This window comes from Bidens hawaiensis, unplaced genomic scaffold (assembly GCF_021521415.1).
Source record: "Bidens hawaiensis isolate Kalapana, Puna unplaced genomic scaffold, B.hawaiensis_p1.1 tig00003781_1, whole genome shotgun sequence".
Classification (NCBI taxonomy): domain Eukaryota; kingdom Viridiplantae; phylum Streptophyta; class Magnoliopsida; order Asterales; family Asteraceae; genus Bidens; species Bidens hawaiensis.
In genome coordinates, this window is record NW_027491218.1 from 1,002,776 (window position 1) to 1,012,502 (window position 9,727).

Here is a 9,727-nt window from a genome sequence, read left to right on the forward strand (position 1 = left end):
CCATCTCTTATTCCATCTTCTAAAGTCCAAGCCCATCATCTTATAGTTTATTTATCTAACCCGACATACGACACTTTATTGAATAAACGAAATTTCATTTATTTATTATAATCAAAAGTAGGATGTTACAGCAACCAAAGACGATTCTTGGCAAGTTGGGTACTCGTAATCTCCATACGCCAAGTTGAAGAGAGTTTATAAATTCTAAGGAATTTGTATTGGGTTATGCTTATGCGTTGTTGCTTATATTATCTCTTTATCTAACATTCATATTACTCATAACCTTGTTTTGAATAGTTTTGAATAGTTTAGAAATCACAATTTTCACAACAGTTTGGGCACCATATTATTTATTCTTAATGTGAACAACACAAACTTTTTTAAAACACAAGTAGTTATCAAAGGATCTCCAAATCACACCAAACTGAAATGACACATCTTAACTAGAGCTTCACAATTTTTGGCACGTTTACTGGGTACCTATGGATGCAATCAGCCCAGGCGCCAAACCCTATCACCTTTCTTCATTTTCCCTTTAGCTTCCAAATAACCTAACTCATACCACAATGAAGATGAAGAAGTGTTTCCAAATCGGTGAAGTGCCATCCTTGATGCCTCAACGTGTTCGGGCAATAACTTCAAATGATTTTGAATCTCATTGATCACTGCACGCTCACCAGCATGAATACAGAAGTGATCAAAGGCCTTTTTAAAGTCAGGGATGTAGGGTTTTAGATCAAGTTTAAACCTCTTCCTCCTCACGAGATTTAAAAGAAACAAGAGTTGTTCGGTTAAAGGAAGAACCAATGGTCCAATGGTGCTAATGTTAGACTTCAAAGATTTAGCGGCAATCGTCATGAGATCTATCTTTATAGCTATCCCAAGATACCCTTCTTTGTCTTCTTGATGTTGAACACAATAGTAAGATTTATCGTCATGACCTTTGTGTGTCCGAATCACATGTACAAGTTTGTACTTTGCATGCTTACGTTGTGACCGTTTATTGCTCATAAGAATTGCTGCACCTCCCATTCTAAAAAGAACGTTTGGTAGTAGCATTGGTCGTTCTTTACCATGGTAAGTATTGGGGGATAGTATTTCTGTACTTACCAAAACCGCATTCGATTCAGGGTGGACTTGTTGCAGGTGTTTTGCGCAATCAATAGATATTAATCCTGCACTACATCCCATTCCTGATAAGTTGTAGCTCGTAATATCACTTCTCATTTTATACTTATTAACCACCATGGCCGAACGAGAAGGATTTGGTGCATATAGACTACAGTTAACAATCAAGATGTCTATGTCTTTAGGGTTAATTCCAGTTTGATCAAACAGTCCATCGCTTCGAAAATGACCAACTGGGACTCGTTTCTAGCATATGTTATATTAGCATTTGGTGGCAGATAGTGTAATGTATGTGGTATACATGTTTCTTCACCCAAGCCAGATCTCTCCAGAATCATGAGTTGAAAAGCAAGGCATTTTGGTTGTGAGGCTAAGATGATTTGACCGTGTTCGATTACGGTTGAATTTGGTACTTGAAGGATGGATGGCGGCTTGAAACAAGCGAAATCGACTAGGTAGATGGTTTGAGGCTTGTTTAAAATGTAGAGTTTGAGAAGGGAGAGGGTTAGCAAAGTGAAAGTGAGTATTTGGATTAAGGAAAGATGGTTAAGAAGGTGATATACTAGGGTTATGTTGAGAAGTTTAGGGACATGGTTGTTGGGATTGTTATATAATTGTTTCGCATAGTTCAACATAGTGAAGACTGAAGAAGAAAATGAGATATGTTTGAAGTAAACTGAAAGGGCTATATAAAGGGGAGGGAAGGTGCAAATAAAATGTTTATTTGAGTGTTGTAAGGATGAGAAGATTAAATGAACTTTCTTATTTCTCCATTATTTATAAATAAAGTCTCTAGCTATTGATAGCTCATCTAACATCGTAGAGATTTGGAAGTATAAAATATATTTTATAGTTAGAAAACCTAACTAATCATCGTACCTAATTATCGTATCGATTACTCAAATATTCAACTCAACAAAGAACAATGAGCTAGAATATAAATATAATTGAAGAAACATGTCCATAACTTTAAAAATGTAGTCAATATATAGATTTTTTTTTCTTTTTTACTTAATTCAATTGATTCTTGTTTAAGTTGTTATTTTATTATCTATTATATATATACTAAAAGAAAAACTAGGTCATACTCACAAAACTTACTAGTTATTTATAAAAGTTATAAATAATCAAACTTAGTATACAAGCTCTTACAACAGAATATGTGATTTTTTACATGTGTGAAATAGTACTTTATTATTTAAATAGTTAATGGTCATTAACATTATTATTATTTAATACTATATATTAAAATTGAATTTTGGCAATGTCATTTTGTTCTCTTATTTTGTTTCGGTTAAGGTACCGCGGCAAATGTAATTAAAGAAAACCGAGTTCGTGTCAACTCATCGATGCAACGCCCTAGACCGACAATGTTTGGGTTTTACCGACTCAACGCAACAACACCCAAGTTTTACCGACTTTTTGGTTTTAGATTCAGTATCATAACGAACCAACTGAAATCGACAAAATTCGAGTGAACTCACCGCCACAATGCCCTAGACTTACAAGGCTTGGGTTTTACCAAGGCCCGTATTTTACCGACTCACCACGCATCGCTTGGGACCGACAACTCTCAGGTTTTAACAAAAACAGGTTTTATACGAGTACCACTAGTTTTGGGTTTCATAATTTAAATATGTTAATTTGATGAATTTATTCTTTAGGCCTAGTTCCGGTATAACGAATGTAGTCAATACCAATTAGATTAACGTTTTTTTGTCACTGCAACACCCATGTTTTACCAACTGAAGTCTTCGTGCAACGTGTGAGGGAGAATCAATGTTGACCTTTATAATATGTTTTTTTTTAATTATATGGTATACATGCGTTGCTACTTTTTCCTATGTTGACAGGTTAATTTTTTAAATTCAGTGTTGTCATCTTAATGAACTTAATCCACACCAACCAAACCCACATTAGTGCACCGACACAACTCGATAGATACATAAAACAAATCCAATTTGCCCCGACGCAACGCGTCGGATAAATCACTAGTTTTAACTAAAGTCTAAAATATTGATAATGTCGAATGAAATTAATATTTTGGTGATTTTCTGTTTTTCTTTTATCTCGATCTAGTAAGTCGATTACTTGATCAAATTTAATGAGTATGTTAGTCGAATATCCTATAAATGTATATTATATTGTTTAGCAAAACTTTTTATATGTAATGATATTGCTCCCATTCTTAGGTGGGTCAATTACATATTTAATTGATGCACGATCCCATGCAACACACAATTTTTTTTACATTTACATGCTTGTAACTCTCTCTCTCTTGCACAGGATTGGGATGGGACGGAAAAACAGAGTAAACAACTAACCATTATACGGTGTTATAAGGATGAGATTTAGAATATGTAGGAGTTTTTATTAGATTCAACACTCATTATTTAATTTTTAAGGGAGTTTTTCAAAACCTAATTACATCAGTTGAATTAGTTCATTTTCGATCTATATGTGCATATATATTTTTATTTCTTGTATGTGTAATTGTGTATATAATTAAATAACATGTATTAACTTTCTCTGGTTTTTTATAGAAATTGAGGAAATATTAAACAAAGAAAATGAAAAAGGAAAATGGAAAGATGAATAACGAAGATGAAATGAATGTTAACTTTCTTTGCATAAGTTAATTTTGTTTTAAACATTTTGATAAAAAAAAATTGGAGGACTTTGTATGTCTTGGAATTCATTACTTGATTATGAATGGATTTTATATTATGCTTTATTTCATTTATACTTTTAGTATTATGTTTTGGTTGTGTTACGATTTGGTTGTGTTACGATTTGGTTGTGGTATTATAGATAATTGTTTGTTGGTACTGTACGGTACTGATGCCAAGTTTAATGGATTTTTTTTTAAAAATGAACAAAGTGGTACTGAAGCAAGTGTCGTACTCGAAAGTACATATACCCATACCGTACCGGTAACCGTACCCGCGCCATCAAACTTGTACAAGAACCTAGATTCACTGTTTTTAGATACAGGTACTTTCGGGTATAGTTACGGGTACGGTACCGATCTCATCCCTACGGTGTTATACATGATTAGTGTTTAAGATTGTGAATGATAAATTTAATTTCTTTTTTCACGCAATATATTATGTTTTGTTTAGATCTCTCCTACTTTAAATGACACGGAAAGGAATCGAAAAAAATGCGAGATACGTTCTAGCAAGCATTTATGAATAGAATTAGAACATTTATTGAAAGTTGAGTGACCTAATTGAAACACGTTGAAAGTTGAGTGACCTAATTGATCTAAAATGGAAAGTTTAGTGACCCAATTGAGACACATTGAAATTTGAGTAACCTAATTAAGACATAATAGAAAATTGAGTGGCCTAATTGAGTTCGTTATATAGGGGGGTACACTACGTGAATATTGACCTTCGGTCACACGAAAAAGTGTGGCTGTAGGCCTTTAACCACACACATTTGGTTCAGGTCATATGTGGCCAAAGGTCGCAACATCGTGGGTATGATATGGCCACACAGAGTTTTTAGTGGCCTTATGTGGTATTAAGTGTGGCTAAAGGGTACAGGCATTAGTTGCTAGTCATCAAGAAGCCTCTCCAATAAGTGTGGCTATACAGTAGAAAATGACCACATGACAATTTACTATGAGTGACCATTGCACGTATATTGCCACATGAATTCATGTTTCAGCCACATGAATTTTATATTAATGTGGCCAATAGGGTTGTGTTAAGCTTGCATTGTGACCTATACCGTGTGGATATAGCAAAGAAATGGTCACTTAATAATAATAGAATGGCAACTTATATATATAGACACTGGATATTACATTAAAAATGGCTAAATATGTTTACTTGCCACTCAAACACTCCTTTGTAGATTATAGTGTGGCTATTGTCTTAACGTTTGTCACACATACTTCTTTTCGTAATTTAAAGTGTGGCTATTGTCAAACTTTTCGTCACACATAGTGAGGTACTGTGTGGCTAATCATATCATATAGACACTGGAGGTTATTGTTAATGTGGCTAAAAATGTGAACTTGCTAGTCAAAAACTCTTTTGTAGATTATATTGTGGCTATTGTCTTACCGGTTGTCACACATAATGCTTTTCGTAATTTAAAGTGTGGCTATTGTCAAACTTTTCGTCACACATAGTGAGGTATTGTGTGGCTAATCATTCCATATAGACACTGGAAGTTATTGTCAATGTGGCTAAAAATGTGAACTTGCTAGTCAAAAACTCTTTTGTAGTTTGTAGTGTGGCCATTGTCTTACCATTTGTCACACATAATGTATTTCGTATTTTAAAGCGTGGCTATTGTCAAACTTTTGTTATACATAGTGATGTATTGTATGGCCAAACATATCATATAAACACTTGAGGTTATTGTCAATGTGGCTAAAAATGTGAAGTTGCCACTCAAACACTCTTTTGTAGATTATATTGTGGCCATTCACACATAATGCTTTTTATAATTAAAAGTGTGGCTATTGCCAAACTTTTCGTTACACATAGTGATGTATTGTGTAGCTAAACAGAATTCCAACACATATCATATAGACACTGGTGGTTTGAGCATTTCCCAGTCAATAGGAGTTTGATTTATGAGTCCAAATGAGCTCGTGAAAATAGGAACTCGTCTTTCCGCCCTGGTCCCGCGAAATAAGTAAGACTTCAAAAGTCCAATGGAAATAGAATAGGTGCCAGTATCCCTAGGCTTGTGGCTAAAAATGTGAAGTTGCCACTCAAACACTCTTTTGTAGTTTGTGGTGTGGTCATTGTCTTACCCTTTGTCACACATAATGCTTTTGTAATATAAAGTGTGGCTATTATCATACTCTTCGTCACACATAGTGATTTTTCCAATGACATTTGATCTCGTTCCGCCACACAAACAAAAACCAACTGATGAAAGAGTGGCCTATGTTTTTGGTACCCTTTCGTCACACAAAAATGTTTTTGTTATGGCTAATGGTCATTTATAGACTCTAGTTTTTGTTATTTCAGGTGTGGCTATTATCTTACTTTTAGCCACCCCTATTTAATGTGTTCTATGTGGCCAAATTGTGTGTAATTAGGCAATATATACTTATTTTTATTTTTTGTGCAGTAATATAAAACAACTATAAGCAAGCATGACAAAACAAAATTAGAAACAAATTATATTAACAATAATATTCACTTAAGCAAATGTATATGCAAAATATCTTACAAAATACAAAAATAACGACTACCTATATACTAGCTAAGGCGTCGGTTTTCTTGGCACTGCTCTTGTCTTCTGTTTGGTCACCCGGTATATCGTTGTGTGCTTTGCCTTTGCCTTCTTGCCAGCTCTGTCTGGTTCTTTTGAGGATGGGAGTGGTGGTAGCTGGGACAACAGCATATGAAAAACAAATATGTATAATTAATGTCGTATTTTATAATTGAATAGAACAAAATAGTAGGCCTGCAAACGAACCGAACGTTCGTGAACCTTTCGGCGGGAAGTTCGTTTATGTTCGTTTATCTTTGTTCAATTACGTTAGTTTAGATTATAAACAAACGAACATAAATGAACACAAGTGTTCATTTTTTAAACTAAATGAAAATGAACATAGATATTTCTTCGGTTAAGTTAAAAGGGAACAAACCTCCTGGTCACATAAGATTAGGTGTTCTGGCCAAGCAACAAAAGTACCAATTGCGTAGCCAATAGTCGTAATTTCACCTGCCTCACAAGGAATAATTGCTTGTTCCTTTATGGCTTCATCAATACTAACTTTATAGCAACTCTCCGGGATTGCTTTTCCATGCAACTGTTGTGGAACTGGTGACCAATGAACTGTACCATTTGCCACCTTGTTACGCTTGTCATGCACACACAAACGACACTCATACACCTATAAACAAGCATGTGAAATTAAGATGGCTTAGTTGAAGTCAATATATAAGTACATACCCATGTTGGTGGGAAATTAACAATGTTTTGCGTAGTACATACCTTTATTTTAACAGGTGTGGAAGCTTCATCCGTAGATACATCAACTTTTCTTTTACGGCTTCTCCGTTTTACCTAAAAACCATTCAATGAATCAATCAACAGTTAAAGGAAAAACTGAAATTTCCAAATACTTACTGATGGTTTTTTCGAGCCGTTACTATCCGGAGTGTAGTGTAGTTGTGTTGATGCTTGGTCAACATTGTTCTCTACAGGCTTCATTGGTAATATAAAAGAAATTGAAATTGTTAGACTTATTTGTTTATAAAATATAAAAACTGAAATTACCAAATACTTACTGATGTCGCGCTATAGGGATCCACTACCGTTTGGTCAACATCTTTTTCTACAGACTTGGCCTGCAATTCGGTAATAAAAAATGAGCACACTCACATTGGAAACGAATTATAAAAAGTACTGAAATTGTCAAATACTTACTGATGTCGCGATATGGGGAGCGGGTACCGTTTCAACAACTATTTTATCAACATACTTAGCCTACAATTAACTTATGCAAAATCAGCACACTCACATGGAAAGTTAATTATTAAAACAAATCAATCAAACTGTCAAATGCTTACCTGAGAAGCGGATTCTTGTTGCACAGCCTCACCTGAGGTTAAGATGTTTCCCACAGAACTGGCCTACAAATCAATTTATTAGGTTATGGAAAATGAAAAATCACATGGAAAGTTGTAATAAACAAAGAAACTGTCAGATACTTACTGGTGCTGGCATTTTATTTTGCGCCACAGCACTAGTACTTTGGTTAGAATCAACCTGGTTGGGAACAAGATTTACCTACGAATTGTGACAAAAACAATGCCAATTATGTATGTCGAATGCATTAATTAATATGTAGCATACGTCACTTACTTGACTTGCCGACATTTGCGGCAACAATCCTTCGAGATGTCTGAACCTGGCCTCAAATGCTAACTATTCCTTCTCACGACTTGCTAGCATAGCATTCGTGGGTTCAAGTAGAGTCGTCAACCTGTTCATCACTTCATCTCCCACCGCCTTATACTCAAGTTGGGCAATCCGTTGCTTAAACGAGCCTTTTACCCGACTCACACCCCAATATGTACCTGTTGTCAATCCGTACCCAATCCCTTTAAAAACCCCACTTTTCTCTTTTCCAAGCACTAAGGTGACGGCATCTGTGCACGGTTCAAGTGTCAGGGCTCCGAAGGCGATCTGCTCCTCATGCTGAACCTGCAAGAAAACAAATATTCTAATACACTTGTAACACGCTTATGTACAAAAACATATGTAAATATTCCAATACGCTAGTAACACGCTTATGTATCCACATCAAGTGTTGAGACAAGTTATACAGACTCAAGTTTTTTTTGACACCAATATAAGGCAATTAATTGACTTTAACATGATTTAAAAAGTTTAATACTAAAACATACTAATTTAGTTGCCACGCCTTCGACAACAGCATTCTTGTATGCACCATCTTTGTCCTCCCTTGCTTTCATCCACATTAATGCACAGCCGAGGATCTCATCCGGTTCAATTTCCTTCTTTTTGACCTTGTAAAATATTCAAGAGAAAGCATTAGAAACCATTGAACTAGAGAGAAAGCAGCTGACGGTGATTACCAGTTTCTCTCGAAGGTAGGTATAACCCCCTCGTCCCATGTGATGATCAAAAACATTATTTGCTCGAGCTCCCTTTAATGAAGCCGGTTTTTTCTTCAACCACACATTATAATCATTTTATTATATTTAAACAAAAAACATAAACCATATATAGTCGATCAATCTACGTTTGCAGAGTAGAGGATTTATACCTGAAACTGCTCTGTTTGTGTGTACTCAACGAAGCGATCCCAGTCTTCTTGCCTGACATCGTCCTGTGTCTCCCTTGGGTATCGCCTTCAGCTTCAGAGGTTTACCTATGTTCGGCATAATGTATTTGGCATACATTTTTCTTCTGAAATCCCGAAGAAGGTGTTCGAGCCGATTCATCACAGAAGGCCTGTGAGACGCCTCAATCTCAAAATATTTCTGCATAATATAATACAGTAAAGGTAAATTACATCTCAATCTCAAAATATTTCTGCATAAAAGTTTTTCACTTTTTATTTTACTCTCCTAGACATTGTCACGCAGGTTCGATCCATTCTTAAAAGTTTATTATTATAATCCATTTTATTTCTTATTTTAATTTAAGTAGTTATATATAAATCAAACTCATTTGTTAGAAATAAAAATTATAAACTTTATAGTCAAATATACAGAACGCGATGATCGCTTAGCACATGACAAAAGGTTGATAGCTATTGATACTATATGTGCTCAATGAAAAAAGTACTATTGTGATTGCATGCTCAAAATAAGTATCAATGAAAATTGAAAGAACCTTAAATTTACATGACACAAATGCTAAATGTCACTATAAACATGATCAAAAAAATATGGCATACACAAGGTGTCATTAAATACCTAAATTTTAGTGACACAAATACTAAATGCCATTAAAAGTGTGTGCCAAGCAAACGTGGCATATGTAAGTGCCATTAAAACCTAAACTTTAGTGGCACAAATGGTAAATTCCACTAAAAGTGTGTGATAAGAAATTGTGACATACGCAAAGTGTCACTAATATCTAAAAT

General features: G+C 34.9%; 1 pseudogene; it reads right to left on the bottom strand.

Moving 5' to 3' along the window:
- Positions 1-492: 492 nt before the first annotated feature.
- Positions 493-1,886, bottom strand: LOC143624431 (3-ketoacyl-CoA synthase 6 pseudogene; annotated as a pseudogene).
- Between the last annotated feature and the right edge of the window lie 7,841 nt (positions 1,887-9,727).